Source organism: Ochotona curzoniae, unplaced genomic scaffold, assembly GCF_017591425.1.
Source record: "Ochotona curzoniae isolate NIBS_2020 unplaced genomic scaffold, NIBS_Ocur_1.0 scaffold_1037, whole genome shotgun sequence".
Lineage (NCBI taxonomy): Eukaryota > Metazoa > Chordata > Mammalia > Lagomorpha > Ochotonidae > Ochotona > Ochotona curzoniae.
In genome coordinates this window covers 19,997,860-20,016,042 of record NW_024467083.1, presented here as the reverse complement: position 1 = coordinate 20,016,042, position 18,183 = coordinate 19,997,860, and the positions used below count along the sequence as shown (strand labels likewise).

Sequence of the window (18,183 nt, the reverse complement as noted above, 5' to 3'; positions counted from 1 at the left end):
CCCAGGCAGTGGGTATGATCAGAAAGGAGAATGCCCTGTCCTGCTCAGGGTCACAGGCAGAAGCAGGATGCTTCCCCCTCAGGGAAATTCAGCAGTCAGGTGCCAGGAAGCCTGTGTCCCTGGGAAGATAGGCCAGGCTGGTGTTTCCTAAGCCTGACAAGTCCTGAAATAGCCCCGGACTGCAGAAGCTCTGACCTCTGCTGCTCATACATTCAGGCCACTCAAGGGCATCCTTACCTTGGGCCTCCAGTGGGGAGGCATTTTCTAGGTGCATGGAGTCTTGAGTTACTCACCGGGAATGGCTGCACCCTACTGGGAAGATCCCAGGGTCCATGCTTCCAGACTGTAGCTTGGTCTTGCTCTTGCTAACAGTCACAGGGGAAAAATAAACAAATAAACAAATAAAACAAACAAACCGAAAACAAAAACTCCAGCAACCAAAGCATGAACTAGAAAAGATTTTGGCCTGACCAGCATGTGTAGGCCTAATGATAGCCCACTCCCTGCCTCTGTTAGCTGAGTGCTCTGCAGGGCCTAATGTTCTGCAGAACCTTCCGTGTTCCCCAAGCGTGGCATTGGCTGCTTTGTTACAGCACTGAGGGCTCATTCTGGTAATTATGGCTGGTGTGCCTGTGACCTGCCCTTCCAGGCTGTGATCTCTCCAGGGGAATGGTGCATGTGTAATCTCTGCTTTGGCTTCTGCATACTCAGTGCACATATGGGGCATGGTGTGTGTTTGTGAAGTGAACGTACACACAGCGTAAGGGAAGGAGCAAAAGGCCAGGCACAGTGCCCTATGGCCAGTGCCCATGGGAGCCATCTGCATGGCTGCTCAAGTGCGAAGAGAAACTCAGTTTGGGTTGTGATGCCAGTCTATGCGTGTGGCATGTTTGAGGCCATCTCACTGCCATGATTTGAAATCCCAGACAGTGTGTTCTGCCAGTTGGTCTAACATCCCCATATCCTCTGCCTACCCACTACACCCACTGATGCCAAGGGCAGCCCTTCTGCCTTCCCATCGCTTTTAGGAGGAGAAGCCAGGAAAGAGGAACCCACCTCCGTAGTGTGGTAGTCCCATGTTTTCTGACTATTTGCATCCTGTGCTCCAAGCTCCCTGCACTTCCACCAATGGAAGAACAAAGAATTTCAGAGGAGAGATTCAGAAATTACCGTGATTTTTTTTTTCTCATGACACAGAAGCATGTACAGCCTCCTTAGCGATGGCACAGAAATAAGCTGCCAAGATGTTGTCCAAGGTGTTACAGCAGCAGAGCTTGGAATCCTGGAGATGGGAGGGAAAGGGCACACACACTGCTGCTCTGTTTCCCAGCTGCCAAGCTTGGATCCCTCGTCCAACCTAAAAACCACTGCCTCTCCAGGCCCTGGCCTGAAAGCCTGCATGTCCCAGTGCCCTGGAGCTCTTTGGAGGTCCTAAGGAAGCCCTTGAGCAAGAGAGGTGGGGCACAGAAAGTAAGAAGAGGATCACCTGGAGGCTCAGCCCTGATTGGTGGAAGCTGGTGGCAGTGACCATGTTGAGTTTAGGAAGCAGACAGGAGCCAAAGTCCGGGCACATGCTGTGAGTTTGGCATGGTTCTAGGCCATCATGTGCCCATACCTTCCTGCTTAGCAGTTCCCCCAAGCCCCCATTTACCATGCTGCTTCTGCAGACCGGGTATGGGCCTGGACAATGTCCTTAAACTCTTGGGAAGGGTAAGCTGTAGGGGACCTTAATGGACATGCGTTTTAACCCTTTCATTTTGCTGGTGAAGACTGGCAGATGTCACACAGTCACCCAGACAATACAGAGTCAGAATGGAACCTTGCTTCCTAACCTATGTCCCAGGGCTCAGTCAATACCTGAAGGATCATCAGACCTGGGAGTATGTTCCTGGCTCATGCTTTAAGACAGAGCTGACTTCAAATTGGAAGTAACACTCAAGAAACACTGGTTGAATGCTACATATGGGTGTCTCATTGCCAGCTCACCACTACCATGCAAAAACAGAGTCTGTCCTCTTCCAGATGAGAAACTGGCTCAGCAAGGTCAGGTAACTTCCTTGAGGGCACACAGCTCCTTCCTGCTGGTTGCACAAGTCAAATCTGGGCCTGGCTCCTGAGCCCAAGTGTGTTTAGCAAGGTCTCAGCATGCTTCCTATATACTAGGCCCTGTTCCAAGCTCTTACATGGATGAATTTAATTAATCTTCCTAACAGTCTGTGAGATAAACGCTGTGATTAGCACCATTTCAAAGGGAAGAACCTAGGCACAGAGAAGATATGTAGGTTTTCTGAAGTCACACAGCCAGCCAGGAACAGAACTGAGATTGGAACGCAGGCTTTCTGATGCAGAAGAGCTCTCTCTGATACTGTCCTACATTCCCTAAGTGAGTGTGAGTTGAATGAATGAGGGCAAGAGCAGGAGTATCTGCTGGTGCATCTTCCTGTTAGCATAGGGCATCTGATGTGGAGGCAGAATCCTCCCTCTGATGACCACAGCCGAGTCACCTGCCTTCACACACAGATGGAAACCCACTGAGCTGGGCTAGACTCTGAGTCTTTGCTTGAGTCAGAAGCAGAAACCCCAAGTCTGCTCCCCTCAGTGTCTTGCTCCCCTCCCCTCAACATCGCTGCCCTGCCTGTGGGTCAGAGTGGCATGATGTCTTCGATATGTGTCTTGGGCAAATTAGGGCTCTCTGGATACACCCTCTGGCCTCCAGACAGTAAACAGAGAGAAATGTCCCCTAGTTAGTGTCTTGACCACCACCTCAAGAACACCCATTACCATAGCCTAGTCTTCATTGCGTTTTTAATGTATTTCACTGCTATCACCACCACCATGATGCCTCATGTCCCTAGGAGCCTAGAGTCCTGATTTATCCAGCACTGTGAAGAGGAGGCCTCTATCAGCTCTAATGCAAGGAGGAAACACCAGCTCTGTACTGAGCAGCAATTCCCACTCTCAGATATTCAGAGAGATCTGGGGCATGACAGTACCAAAAAGGGCCAGCAGTCACTGGGAATGGTTGGGTTGCTCACGTACTAAACCTTCTCCTGCCACTACCTAGCTATGTAACTTTGGACAGGTCCCTCTGCCTCTCTCTGGGCCTCAAAAAAAAAAAAAAGAAAAAAAGAAAAGAGAGGGAGAAATCAGGACCTACCTGACTTCTAACTGAAGATGCACCAGAAGTGGTGAGAAGCCCTTTATTCAGAAAGCTAGACATGAGTTTTAACTGTGCCTATATTGGCTTTGTGGCCTTTGCCAGTTTTTTGCACATAGTTAGGCTTTTAAAAATATTATTGTTTTAAGGACTTATTTAAAAGAGTTAAAGGGAAAGACAGAGACATAGAGAGAAAAAGATCTTTTATCCTGCTTCATTTCTTAGTTGGCCACAACAGCCAGGGATAGGCCAGGCCAAAGCTAGGAGCCAGGAAATTCTTCCTGATCCCCCTTGTGGGTACAGGAGCCCAGGCACTAGAGTCATTTGCTGCTGCTTTTCCCAGGCACATTAGCAGGGAACTGAATCGGCAGTGCAACAGCGCCCAAAAGGGATGTTGGCATTACAGACAGCAGCTTTACTCGCTAGCCCTAACCCTAACGATAATCCTAACCTTAACTGCATTTATTTTGAACCACTGGATCTTTCTCAGAGCCCACACATGGCTGTTTTAAAGGCCAAGTTCCAATAGGAGAAAGAGAGGGAATTGGTGACCAGGTGATGGAATTGTGAGAAGGCAAATGGGAGACAGACTAAGAGATTAGCGGGAAGCCACTCTTCTTAGGACCCCTAACGTGAGAAACGCTCAGCAGAAGCTTCTATCACAGAGGTCTTTCTGGAGGGGGATACCACACATAGCAAAGACGGGGCCTCTCCCTTGTTCCTTCCCTCTGTTCTGCCAGCTGATCAGGAGAACCAGAGCAATGTAGAACAGGAGGGAGAGGTCAGGCACCAATTTGAGGGCCTAGGGGTGCAGGACCCACAGACCCTTTGCCTGAACGGTGACGCTGCTTGTCTTGTGGTGTTGGTATGACACTGTATAACATGTGCAGTCCTGGTCTACTGGATGTTACCTATGCATGGATGATGGCTACTCATTGCTGAGCTCTTCCACCTCTTCCCTTTGAGTAGACACGGGTGTCAGAGTGTATGGTGGCAGGGGCAGTGTGCCGTTCTTCCTAGAGGTAGAAGTTGAATTTCCCAGAACTAAGTGAGAGTAGCCAAGCTTGGGGGAAAGCCTTTGGTTCAACAAGCAGTGCACACCCTGAAGTAAGATGTGGGTTCTGTGCTAGGCTCTGGAGCATGGAACTGCAGGAAATGTGCTGCAGGCAGTGGCAGAACAGTAGTTTTTGCAGCTAAGTGATTTTAAAAACATTTTTGAAATGATTTACACGAATGAGGGTTTTGTCCAAAAGGACCTGCCCCGCCTAGAACCCATGTTTCCCAACTTTCCTGTTCCTGCTCCTTTTTTTTTTTAAACTTCCTTTGTGTGCTATTTATTTCACTTACCATACAATATCAAGTTCCACGGCTTCTCATTTGTGGAAATATATAGTGATGGAGTACTGGGGTCTACCATATCCAGATGTGGGGGTACATGCATTCCTGCTTCCAAACAAAAGATGGAATCCCAATGAAACTGTTGGAAATGTGTAGACAATGGGATGCTGGACTGTCTGACACTGTCTGTACCCATTCCTCCTTCTCCTCACTCCCCTCCATTTAGCAGACGCAGCTCCTAATTCCCCTGACTTAACACACTCTGAGCATCAACAGTGATTCTGGCCCGAGCACTCTGTACGTTCAGCTTCTTCCAGGTATAGTTCATGCTGTCCTCAGTCTAGTGTGTGCTGCCTGGCTGCCTGGCATCCTTGAATTCAGCCAGGAGGAAGCAGGGAAAGGAGACTTGAGGGCGTGAAGAGAGGAGGTTAGGTTTGTCTTCCTCATTTCCTCAGTGCTCTGAGCATTGCTCAGCCCTGGCCCAGCTCTCCTACCCCTCCGCTGCCAACCAGGACTAAGGCAGTCCTCAGCTTGGCCCTGGTGCCTCTGCAGACCTGTTGGTGCCCCCTCTCCCCAGGGCCCCACTTGTAAACGTCCTTCCTACTCAACCTCCACTCCTCTCAGATGAGCTCTGCCAGCCACTTGACCTGCATTCCCTTGCAGAACAAGCTGCCTGGAGTGGGATCCTGAGGTTTGGTGGCTGATGCCTGAGAGCCACAAGGTCATAGAAGAGTGAAAGCCTTCTCAGTTAAACTTCTTCAGCTGTAGCCTTGGGGCTATGATTATGTCTCACCTCCTCCTAGTCACTAGTTTAAACAATGAGAATGAGAAACTAAAATGATAGGAGATAAGATTCTCTCAGTTGTCATTGGTGCTTACAGAGGTTGCCTGAGAAATAAACAAAAGACAAATGCGTGTGAGTAGCTTGGTGGAGTGACTGGCTGGGGGTGGGAAGCCAGTGTGGCAAGGTCAAGGTGGTCCATTCTGCCCGCAAAAAGTGTTGGTTGCTGGACTTGTTGGAGCACAAGCAGGGCTGCTAGGTGACTTGGCCCGGTGAGTGTGGAGACACAAAGCCTGGGGGAGTGGGCTGGAGTAGGAGTGGCTTCATCCCAACCAAGGAACCCAGCAGCCTGGACAGGGCCCATGGCGGGGGGCTCCAGCCTCCCCTCCAGCTCACACTTGGCCTGGGCTGTTCAACAACAAGACACTGTTTCAGAAACAGGCAAAGGAAGGGGAGGAAGCACCCAGCACTAGGAGGCTCGAGCTTTGCCAAGCAAGCTGGTACTGGAATTATTTGCAGTCCATATGCCAATTTGCTTTGTCATTGCCCGACTATTTTTAGAAGCCTCTGGCGTCTCTAGGAAACCAGAATCTGTTGACTGTGTTTCTTCTGCGCGGGGAGTGTGACTATTTCCCAGAGATGCTGTAGGAATGTCGGCCAGTGGGAAGCCAACCTGTGTGCCCCCTCCTAACCCACCAACCCCATCAGGACTCTTGTACAGACAGCACCTATGTGCCTCTCAAGCTCGGCCCTCCCAGGAGTTTTGTCTCAGCCTGGTGAGTGGTTGATCAGGAGTCCAGGATCTGGGTGACCACTTCCAGGTGGATATCAACAGAGCATGGAGGCTTCTAGTTTGACCATAAGCCGAACAGCTCCTCTCATGAAACCCCTGATGCGATCCCTCTTGTGCTTTCTTTCATGCTGCCCAGGACATCAAGTGGGCCTTTGTTCCAGGGACCTGGGGGTAGAGCCATTTGCAGGAATAAGAAAGGAGAGGAAATGCAGTGGACACAACTCAAGCCCCCGGTAGGAGTCTGGCAGCGTCCCTGTCCTCTCTCCATGCAGATTGGCTCCCTGAAGAACAGTGCCTTTCATCCCCAAGCTGCCCAGCCCCTAAGAAGCAGGAGGTACTTGCTTCCAGGAATTCCCAGAACTGACAGTCCAGGCAGATGTCTCGGGAAGGAGCGGACATCAGTTCTGGCTGTGAATTTTTGGGAAGGGGAACTCCAGCGTAGATCCAACTGAAAGAACTGGAAATGTGAGGTTTTGCATTTGTCATTGTGTGATCAGCCCAGCCTGCTTAGGGACATGAGCCCATCTAGAGAGATGCCTCTTTGCGAAGAGACAAAATAACACTCTCAGAATGAAACTCAGACTTTTTACTGTGACCCCCTATGGAACTGCTGTCTCCTCTCCTGTCCCAACCATTCCCCCTTACCCTCTAACCTGCTTTCCAAGCCTGGCACATGCCAATCTGATGGTTGACCACCACTCCTCCTTACTCTAGATCTTCACAGAGCTGCCTCTTCTCATAGCTCAGGTCTCAGGAAAACGCCCCATCCCCGAAGCTGCTACTCACTCCAGCCACACGTCTACCATCAGCATCCCTGGTCCTGTTCCTCTCTTCCTCTTCATCCCTAGTATCTCCCATGACCTGCATTTATCCTGCTCATTTATGTGTATATCCTCTGCTGCCTCCTCTGTCACCCCAATGAAGACAAGGATTCTGTCTTTTCATCTGCTGTGCTCCCTGTACTTACAGTAGTGCCAGCCACTTAGTTGAAGCCTGAGCGTTTTCTTGACCACTCAGTACAAAGGAGCTCCCTGAGCACCAGGACCTTGTACATCTGGTCCAGCAGTGCGCTCCAGTGCCTGGCAGATAGGAGGCACTCAAGCAATTCTTGCTGCCAAAAGGAAGGAACGAGGGAGGAAAGGAGGAAGGAAGAAAGGAAGGGAGTGGGGCGGGAGAAAAATGGGAAAGAAGGAAAGATTGAAGGAAATAAGGAAAGAAGCAGGGAAAGAAAGAAAAAAGGGAGAAGGAGAAAAGGAAGGAAGCCATGTGATCCAAGGGGGCCTGCTCTCGTGCTCTGGGGCTAGCTCAGCATGGCACCAGGTACGTGCAGGTGATGTGACCCTCTGTCTTCAGCCATCTCCAGAACAGCCTCTCTTTATTCCCTTCTCTCGGCTGCCTCTCCCCCACAGTGCCTTCTATGCATACAGCCATTTAAAATGCAAGAGGCATTTTGTTAGGTGGCAAAATCTTGAGGATATAACCCGTACACAGAAAAATCATCTCATGACTCAGAGAAACCTGCTCCAGCATCTCTGGTTGTATTTCTTGGCTCATCATTCCCTGCCTCCAGCCTGGAAAAGCACTTCCTATTATTAGTTCCTTGAAGCAAGCTGCTGTTTTTGTTTTCATGGAATAGGGGAGGGGGGCAGTCAGCCCCCCAGTCTCATTGGTGGCTTCCTTCCCCATACGTCTTGACGGTCTATCATGTATACAAAATATAAGGATCCTTTGAATGCCTTATGGGAAAATGGAAGGAAAAATCAGTGTGTGGAGGTGAGAAATACTTTTGGATCAGCACATGGGTTATACATGATATGTGTGCATTTTCCACAAACGTTTTTGAAGACCTTCTGGGTCTGGGAGCCTGCTGCTCCCCGCAGGCCACCAACCAGTTGGTGCTGAGGAACGTGACTGTTATCTGTATGTCTCTAGCACTTCACACGGTGTCTCAACACCCTCTCTCCCCAAGCCCTACCCCATCCTTCCCTGTTGACCCAATTTTTCTGTAAGTTCCCCAGTCTCTGCCCAACTCAACTCTACACAAACCCCAAACAACAGGTGCTCAGGCTTCCTCATTGAGGTCACACTGCCAAACGCAGCAGGCAGTTCTGGGGTAAACAGTTTGGCTTTCTTGTATATAGTCACCACATCAGAGTTTCAGTCCCTCAGCTTCCCTGTGGGCTGCAGGTAGATTAGAGTTTCTAAGTAAACATTTCCTAAGCACTTACTGTGTGTTGTGATTGCATGTGGATATTTTTGGTTTGCTCTAGTCTTGTCATGGATACAACAGGCTGGAGAGGCAGGGAGGCAAAGTCCATGTACCCATTGTCTTGGTGCCCAGCCCTGCCACTCCACTTGCAGGGTCCGCAGCATTCCAGCCTTCCTGTCAAGGGGCCACCCAGGTTGATCAACACTCAAAGGCTGATGCAGCAGTGGGAGAGCAGCCTGAGTCGTGACTCACCAATTGAAAGCAAGAATGGTGAAGTGGGAGGTGCACTGGTCAAGACTGGTGCTGGTGTTGCACTGGGCTATTTGTCCCTGCCTTGCTTTCCCCATCTTTAGGGTGAAGATTATTCTACCTGCCTTTGCCTTCTCCAAGGTCCTTAAAAAACTAGGTAAGAGTTAAAGTCCCAGAGGTCCTTCTAAGGAGATGTGCACATGTGAGGGCTGTTTTTCCGCTCTTGTGTGAGCATCTGGTGCCTCAGGCATTTTTCCTGCAGTACCTCCTCCATCCAGGCTAGACCCCTATGATGGGTACTAGTTCTGTTCTGTGATCATCTGAATTTATAACAGTATCAAATCATTAACGAGCACTTGTTGGATGCCAGGAACTATTCTAAGCAGTCTGCATACTTTCAGTTTTAAGCCTTACAATGTAATCAATCATTGCAGCTTTCCTAGGATGTGGCTGCTTTTACAGACGCGAGCAGGGAGCTGCAAAGACGGGGTTATTTCTTCATTTCCAATTAGTGTGCTTTGCTATTTCTTTTCCTTACTTTCTGCACTGGCAGGACTTTCAGTACAGTGCTGAAAGAGCTGGTGAATAGAGATGGTGAAAGGAGACATCCTTGCCTTGTTACCCATCCAAGCAGGAACACGTGCAGACTTTGCTGCTATGGATGACAGTAGCCTTAGGTTTTCTGTATATGTTCCCCCCCTCCCCCCGCCCCTCGCCTTGTTTTTTTAACTTGAGGAAGTTTTCTGGGAGGATTTTTTTTTTTAACTCATAAATAGCTGTCACAGTTTGTTAGAAGCTTTTTATTTGTCTGCTGGGATGATCATATGAGCTTTCTTTTTTTAGTCTATTGATGTGATACATTATATGGAAGAGTTTGTATAGAATTGATATTCCTTTTATCAATGGTGCCATCTGTGCTTGAAGTTTTATTGGTGGTGTTTTTTTTTCTTTTAACTAGGTCGTAATTTTTGTGACAGATGTGAGGCTCTGCTCATGACCCTTCTCTTCTCAGCTGAGTTTGTAGTTGATGTCTTTCATGGAATCTCTCCGTTTTCTCTACATTAACTGGCATGAAGCTGTTCATGATCATCTTTGTTATGTTCTCACAGTGGGTGAAGCTGTAGTGACTTCACTGTTCCAAATGTGACATTGATGATTTTGTCCTTTTTTTCTTGACCAATTGACAAGTTTTTCCATTTTATTAATTTTTTTAGTAAAGGAAAATTTGGTTTTATTGAATTTTTCTTGGCTTTTCTGTTTTCTGTGTCATTGATTTCTGCCTTTTCCTTTGTTCTTTCCTTCCACTTTGGTTTAGATCCTCTTGTTTTTGGAGTCTTTTAAGGTAGAAACTTAGGTTATTGGTTTGAGACTTTTATTTCTTTCTGAACTAAACAGTAAAGGCTAAAATTCCTCTGTAAGGTTTGCTTTAGTTACTATAAACCACTAAAGTTTGATAAATTCACCTTTAACCGTTCAAAATATTTTCTAATTTAATTTGTGGCATTTTCTGCTTTAACCTGCAAGTTGTTTAGAAGTACATTATTTAATCCCCTAATATTTGAAGATTTTTCCAGATATCTTTTTGCGTTTTATTTTAATTCTGTTGTTGAGACTTGTATAGCCCAGAAGATGATCCGTCTTGCTCAGTGATGCATAGGCACCTGGTCATTGGGTAGACAGCGCTGACCATGCACATTGGAGCCAGACGGTTGGTGGGCTTGTTATACCCTTAGTGATTTTCCAACTGTGGTTCTTTTTAAGCGTTTTTCCTTTTTTTATAGCAATTTTTGCTTCATGTATTTTAAGGTTCTGTTATTTAGGGTTGCTGTATCTTTTTGATGAGTTGACCTTTTATTATTATAAAATATTCCTCTTGATCCCTGACAATATCCCTTGTTCTAAAGTCTGTTACAATCACTCCAGCTTTGTTTTGATCGGTGTTTCTTGATGTGTGTATTTCCATCTTCTAATTGTGTCTTCCTATTTTAAATATGCATCTTATAGAAAACGTGTAGAAAGTCTTATATTTATTTTGATGTGACAATGTTGGCTTTTTCATTGAAGCTGTTAAGCCAATTATATTTCATGTGATTATTGCTGTGGAAGAGTCTAAGTCTACTATTATTCTAATTTCTAACTTGCCTGTATTCACATTGTTCTTTTCCTTTGTCATTTGTTTGTTTGTTTTGAGAGGCTTTGCCCAGAGTTGGGGAAAGACTTTCCCCATCCACTGTTTTGCATCCCCAATGCCTACAATGATTGGAGCTGGGCCAGACCAGAATCAGGAGATGGGAACCCGTGGAGGTTGGCCCAGGTGAGTGTCGGGTATGCAAACACTGGAGTTATCACCTGCTGCCTCCCACCTTAGGCATCAGCAGGAAGACTATAAATTATATATATTTTTATTTTTTCAGTAATTGCTCAATGGCTTGCAATACACATCTTAGCCTTCAAATAACATTAAACCATTTTATATATGGTATAAAACCTTATCCTATATATTCTATTTTTATCTCTTGTCCTTTGTAATGTTGCTGTCATACATTTTATTTTTACATTTTAGAAGTTCTACAATGCTGTGACATTTCTTATAGTCAACATTTTTTATAAGTCTTCAGATTGAGTAAAAATGTATTTCCCTTTATCCACATGTCTACTGTTTCTAGTGCCTTTCTTTCCTCTGTGCAGTTCCAATGTTCTTTGTAGTCCATCGCCCTTTTTTCTAAAAACTTCAGCATTTCTTGTAGACGATGGAAATGAATTATCTCAGCTTTCATCAGAAGTAGTTTTATTCTAATAGCCTTTGCGCTTTGGAATGGCAGTTTTGCTGGGTATAGAATTATGTCTTGATGCTTTTTCCTTTCAGTGCTGAAAGTTGTCATTGATTTCTGGTTTGCATAGTTTGTGACAACAAGCCTGCATTTCTACTTTGCTCCCCTACATGTCCATGTTCCACTAACTGCTTTTAGCATTTTTCTTCCTAGTAATTTTCAGAACTTTGTCTTAATTTTGTTTATTTACTCTACCAGGAGTTCAGTGAGTTTCTTAGATGTGTGGGTTTATAGGTTTGGCAAAATCTGAACAGCTTTCACCATTTATTCACTTTTTTCTGCCTTGCTTTAGTTTGGGGGAGCCCCGTTAGGTCTGTGATGTTATTTTCACTTTTCTCCTCAGTGTTTTTTTTCTCTCTGTTTCCTTTTGAATATTTTCTATTATTGTTCAAATTCATTGTTTCTTTTATATTCTCATCTGCCATCATTGCTATTTTCATCTCATTGTATTTTTTCCTTTTTAAATGTTTTATTTGAGTCATTTTTATGTCTTTCACTTCTCTCCTCCATATGTTCATGTCTTTTCTACATTCTCGATCATAAACAGTTTATGAGCCATCTCTGTGTTCACTCCTCAGATGGCTATAATGATCAAGGCTAGGACAGGCTAAATCCTGGAGCCTAGAACTTCACCTGTGTGGGTGGCAAGGGCTCCAAGAACTTGGTCCATCTCTGCTGTTTTCCTAGGCAAATTGGCATGTGGTTGGGTTAGAAGTGGAGCAGCTAGGACTGGAAACAGTGCTTATATGGGATGCTGGAATTGTAAGTACTGTCAAACCAGCTGCGCAACACTGGCCCCTGTGGTTTAAAAATTCTTCTATGTGAATTCCATCTTCTCTGCCATTTCTTTTTCTAGGATTTATTTATTTAAAAACCATAGTGGTAGAAAGAGGAGTAGAAACACACACACACACTCCCCACAGATTCCATATATTACTTCATTCCCTAAATGGCCATAAAGACTGACCTATACCAGACCAATGCTAGGAGCCCAGAGCCCTATCCCAGTCTCCCACATGGGACCCAGGCACTAGGGCCATCTTTTACTGCATCCCCCAGTGCATTAACAGGAAACTAGGTCAAAAGCAGAGCACTCTAGACTTGAACAGGTACTCACATAGGATTCCCCCAACACAAGACGCTGCTTCACCCACTACAGAGCAGTATTGGCCCCGGATCATTTTCTATTGATTGATTCTTCTCTTAGTTACTGTGGTTTTTTCCCCCTGTTTTGTTTTGTTTTGTTTTGTTTTCTTATTTGATGCCAGCTGCTTTGAATTTCAGTTTGTTGGAGGTGAGGTGTTCATTCTATCTGCACCTTTTCAAGAGTTTCGGGTTTTTTCTGGAACACAGTTCATTGGGATTAGTTTGGTTCTTTCCAGGCTGGCTTTCAAGATTTCTTGGAGTTCATCTGGAGCCACCCAAAATAAGGTGGCATCTTTCTGAGGACCCTGCCTGATGTTTGCATGTGCACTGTGAAGTCTGTTGGCTCCAGGTGCCTGACACATGAACTCTCTTCAGCTCTGTTTAACCTTAGGCAATCATTTGGCCTCGGATTTGTGGATAGTCTTTTTCCAGCCTTAGAGAGTTTTGTTCCTTGATTATATAAATCAGTATTTAGCTGAACATTAAAAGGGGTCACTTTCAGATATTCAAAACTCTACATTCTGTCTCGAATATTCTAGAGTCCCAATTTTCTTGAACTCTAAGAATTCTGGCCCTGCTTGGGTTCCTCTTCTAAATTAGATCCAGATAGCAAGATGGTAAAGTTGTAGGGGGTCCCTCATTGTTGGAATCCCCTTTCTCAGCTGTCAAAGCCTCATTCTTCCTACTATTGAGTGTGTGAAGATCTTTGTTCCAGATGTCCTGTATGATTTTTCTGATTGTTTAACATAAGAAGGTAAATCCAATCTTTATAATTTTATCATGACCAAAGCATAAGACAGTATGTGCTTTCATTATCCTCATTTTAGAAATGACAAAGTGGGATCTGGTTTTGAGCCCCAAGAAGTTAAATCTCAGCCTACGATTCCAGCATTCCACATGGAGGCCGGTTTGAGTTCCTGCTGCTCTAGCTTCATGTGAATACATCTGGGAAAGCAGAAAAAGATGGCCCTGGTACTTGGGCCCATGCATTCATCTGAGAGATGCTCTGGATTTGATCTGGCCTAACCCCAGCCATTGTGACCATTTGGAGAGTGAAGCAATGGATGAAGGATCTCTGTCTCCTTCCGTCTCTCTCCCTGTCTGTAGCACTGCCTGTTAAATTAAAAAAATAATAATATATGTTTAAAATTACAAAGCTGAGGCACAGAGACATAAGGCACAGAGTCCAGATTTGAGCTCTGTGAGCCGTCTCCACTAAATTGCCAGCTCTTTTGTGTTCATTGCTATAAACAAGTAGTACAGCATAGCCCTTGGTACACGCAAATGGCACCCAATAAATGTTGTTGCGTAAATGAATGAATTAATGATGAATGATGGATTGGTTCATCTAAGACCCAATGGAACTCTTCCCAGGACAGAGGAGGAAGGCACTGAACATTTTTTATACAATACTAGGATGGGTTTAGGATTATGTAATCCCACTTGAGTGGTCCATGCTGGTTAGCAAGTGTGAAGACCACTTGGCCAACTAATGCTTCTTTACTTTCTCCTCCACGCACCTTGCAGACACCCCTGTGTATAAGCAGCAGCTGCTGCTGCTTTCTAATACCAAATCTGCTGTCTGGCTCCCACATTGAAACATATCATTTTAATCATGTACTTTCAAGTCAGGAAGCCAATTTGCATTGCAAAAGTCAAACTCCTTCCCCTGAGTGGCAGCCATGCAAAAGATTTGGCCTCCTTTTTACTGTCGTCAGGGGTGGACATTGTGGGCAGCCTGGAGCTCGTCTTGGTCCTGGTCAGGGCCACATGGAAAGAGAAGGGTCATCTGGCCTAGCACTCCACCCTCACAGCCGCCTGCTCCCACACTGCAGGCTTTGGGATGGTGGATGAAAGGGAGCCAAAATTCTTTCTCAGTGGTTCCCTGATCCAAAGCCATGGTCTAGTACAGATGATGCCAAAGCAATTCATTGGAAATTATACACCCATTTCCTCATCGGCATAATTTTGCATTTTAATTTAATGGCCAAATAAATTCATTTGGATTCTCTTATTGTTTCTCTTCACCTCCTGCTTTTGGTGTATCATCAAGATCTGGAAAAATGATCAATTCTTCTGGTCTGAGTTTCTACAGGGGCAAGAAGCCTCTGCGCAAGAAACCTGTTGTGGTCCTAGTCAAACCCCACCCTGCCTTTTCCTTTGCTCCATACCCCAGGTGATGTGACCCAGGCCATATCCCAGTCAGCTGCAGTTTGTGCCTGGCTGGATTGTGTGGAGATGCAGTTGGATGAGGTGGAGGAGCTTGTCAGGAAGATTTCAAGTGGACAGGTTATCAGGACACCATGCCGATGAATGTCTCCATGGGGACTGAGCTGCTGTCACTATGGATAATTGGATTCCTGCTCCCCAGCAGGACAGGCTCTGGTAACCTTTAGGATTAATTACTCCGGTCAACTTCGGCCGCCTGTTCTGGCCACTGTCTTCTCTGCTTCTGATTGGAAGTTCCCCATGGACTTCATGTCAGGCATTGGGTGTTGGGATAGGAGGCAAACTGGAGCTCTCCAAAGAGTAAGGAAAATATCAAGATCAAACCAAACCCCTTCCTCAGCCAAGTAAAGGAAACCCTTAGCCTACTGTGCTGTGAAGTCACCAGCACCCTCACAGCTATGACTACCTAGCCACTGGCAATGCAAGCCCCAGCACATAGGACCCAAGGGAGGGGGCCAGGCAGCCACGGCAATGACCCTGCCCTTGACAGCACTGAGTGCTGAGATCAGAAGTCATGATTGTGACTGGCATCCACTGAACACTCACACCCACCATATGTAGAAGGTGCTATCACAGCTTGTATCTCATTCAGAATGACACCGAGGCTGAGAAGGGGTTAATACAGAGGGACAGCATAGCTGCTGACCGGGTGGTCCCTCATTGCGTACTGTGTCTGGCTTCACTGACTCCTGTCCTCAGAGGTCTTAACAATAAGACTTTCTACTTCCCGCCCCTGGACTGAGGTGGGTGGGGGAAGGGGTGGGGGAAGGGGGATACGGTGACTGTGGTGACACTGGATTCTGTAATCTTGAACCTGTCTCAGCAAACAAGAGAACTAGCCCCCCACATGTCTTTCGAAGGACTCATGTGACAGTGACAGTCCCAAGGGCCTTTGCCTTTCATGTCGCTGTTGGCTTGTTTGCACTTCCCTGCTCACACTGATCGATAATCCATCTGTCAGCAAAACACGTTGACACTGACAAAGCCTCCCTGTGCTTTGCCCCCTTGGTCCCTCCCACACCCTCCCTGGTTCTGCACAGCCCCTGCAGTTGGCAGTGAGCAAGCGGTGTGTCTTGATGAGACTTTCTTGGAAAGCCTGATTGGCCGCTCACTTGTTTCCGCTGTCACCTCCCCTCCTCCCCCAAAGCTGGCAATGGACGTTGCCATGACAACATAATGGGAAGCAATCACACCTATTGTGGGGCAAGAACGTTGACTTGCATGAAAGAGCATGTGTGGGGCTGGGGAAGAAGAGAGAAACATAGACCTTGTTGTGGACAGAAGGAGAGAAAGTGGATGCGGAACTGGAGAGCCCACCATCTGAATTCTAAACTCCACCTGATGCCTCTGGAAACTTGATCCTTGCCAGCTCACATTATCCTCCTGCTGTCCAAATAGGAAGGAAAACAAAAAGAGAGGCAGAGAGGGGTGCACAACCAGAGCTTTAGACTTCTTCTGAATCAAAACTTAACTTCCTCAGTGAAAAATTCCTGTTGTTCTGGGGTATTTGCATTCTGTGCACATCTTTCCTCCCTCCTCTCCTTTTGCTCCTATGCATTGCAGCAACAGCAGGGCCTCCAAAAGCTAGGGAGGACAGCAGGGGCACTTTCATAATAAACTGGCTGAGGAACCCTAATGTGTTCCCTTTTAAGACACAAGGATATTGAAGCATGTCCAAAAAAAAAAAAACCTTGAGACGTGAACTGATCAGACTGTAAAGTTGTTGGCATGCAGGGGAGAAGCACGGAGGTGAGGTAGATGAGGAGGCACGGGGGGAGGATGCGCGAGAGGGCAGCTCTGACGAACAAGAGTAGAGCCTCAAGTTTCAGTTCTGCTACAACCATGAGTGTAGGTTAGAGTGCTAAAATTAGCCCCTCAGATTCGGCTGCTCTGACACTTAGTAGCTTGCAAGGGTCAATGTGGGCAGATTACCTGATAGCTATTTTTTTCCTCACTCTGGCCTGGAAGACGGTTCAGTGAACCAATCCAGAGCACTCCACAAGTGTTAACATTTAATTTTGCTATGTACCTTGAGCCAATTATTTTCCTCTTTGAGCCTTGATTTGCTTACTGTAAAATGGGAACTATATTTGCCTCACCAGCAGATATTAATGAAGATTAAATAAGTTCACATGCAGGAAAATCTTGCTGTCTTCTGGACATACAGTAGGTATCAAATAAATGTCTGTCATATTGTGATCCATCCCAAGGGGGAGGATGGGAAATGGTGGGTAGTCAGTCCCTGGTTCTTTCTTCCTCAGTCACTGAGTGTTAACTACGGGCAGCTGGACCCTGCAGGGAGACCAACACTACAGAGCATCCTACCTTGAGGTGTTTTCAAGAAAGCTAGGAGGAAAAGAAGAGCACAGATGAAACACATGTGTCTGTGTTGTGCAATATAGGATCCCATCACACTGAGCAGTCCCGAGACCACCAGAAGTGCTCTACACATGGGAACTCAGTACTTAAATGGATGAATTTCAAGACTATGAAGTACTAGGTTAGGCAGTGGGATAGAATCCAGTGAGTCCTGGAATGGCTAAAAAAATAAGTAGAGCATTCAAACAGACTTTATGTATTATGTATTTATTTTTATTTTATGTAACTGAAAAGCAGAGATAAAGAGAGCTTCCATGCACTAGTTCACTCCCCAAATGTAGTGCTGGCCTGGGCCAGACCAAAGCCAGGATTTAGAAACTCGGTCTCTCATGTGAGTGTCAGGATCCTAACCCCTTGAGCCATCATCTGCTGCCTCCCAAGAATGGTGTATTTATAAGAAACTGGAATCGGGAGCAGAGCCAGGACTTGAACCCAGGTGTCCCAGGTGGCTTCTTTCCTGGTACATCAAGCACCCACCCCTCTGGTGTGCTCTTAAAGCCACAAGGTCTTCATGCAGGCTCTGTTGCTTAACCCTGAGTCTTCAGAGGGCAGGAGCCACAGTTTCACTCAGCCACTGCCCCACCTTGAGCTGGCACCTCTTCCCCTTGGCATGTACACTGCATTGTGCACATCAGAGGAATAAAGGACATATACAAGTCATCTATTGATGCACAATGGAGTACCCCCAAAGTATAGAAACTTAAGCATTTCTTATAACACAGTTTCTGAAAGTCAACCATCAAGATGCAGCTCAGTTTGGGTATCTCCCGCACAAGAAGTCTTGTGGGGTTGAAGTCAAAATATCAGCCAGAGCACAGTTGTGCAAAGCCTTGACTCACTGGCCATTGGCTGCTCTCCATGCCTTTCCACGTGGCCTACTTCTTGCCAAAGCAGCTGGTGGTGCATCCCAAGGCCACTGATGTGCACACGTGAGCACACACAAGAGAAAGAGCAAGGAGGAAAAAGAGCCCCCAGTGTGGATGTCTGTCATTTTCTAATCTCAGAAGTGAAATGTCAACATTCCTGTCACATTCTGTGAGTTAGAAGCAAGCCAGCAAGCCCAGCCCACAA

The 18,183-nt window shown here is 46.3% G+C and overlaps 1 protein-coding gene across 2 annotated transcripts in view; it reads left to right on the top strand.

Moving 5' to 3' along the window:
* The window catches only part of KCND3 (potassium voltage-gated channel subfamily D member 3), a 204,366-nt gene that overhangs the window by 62,722 nt on the left and 123,461 nt on the right, over positions 1 to 18,183 (top strand). The window lies entirely within an intron of this gene.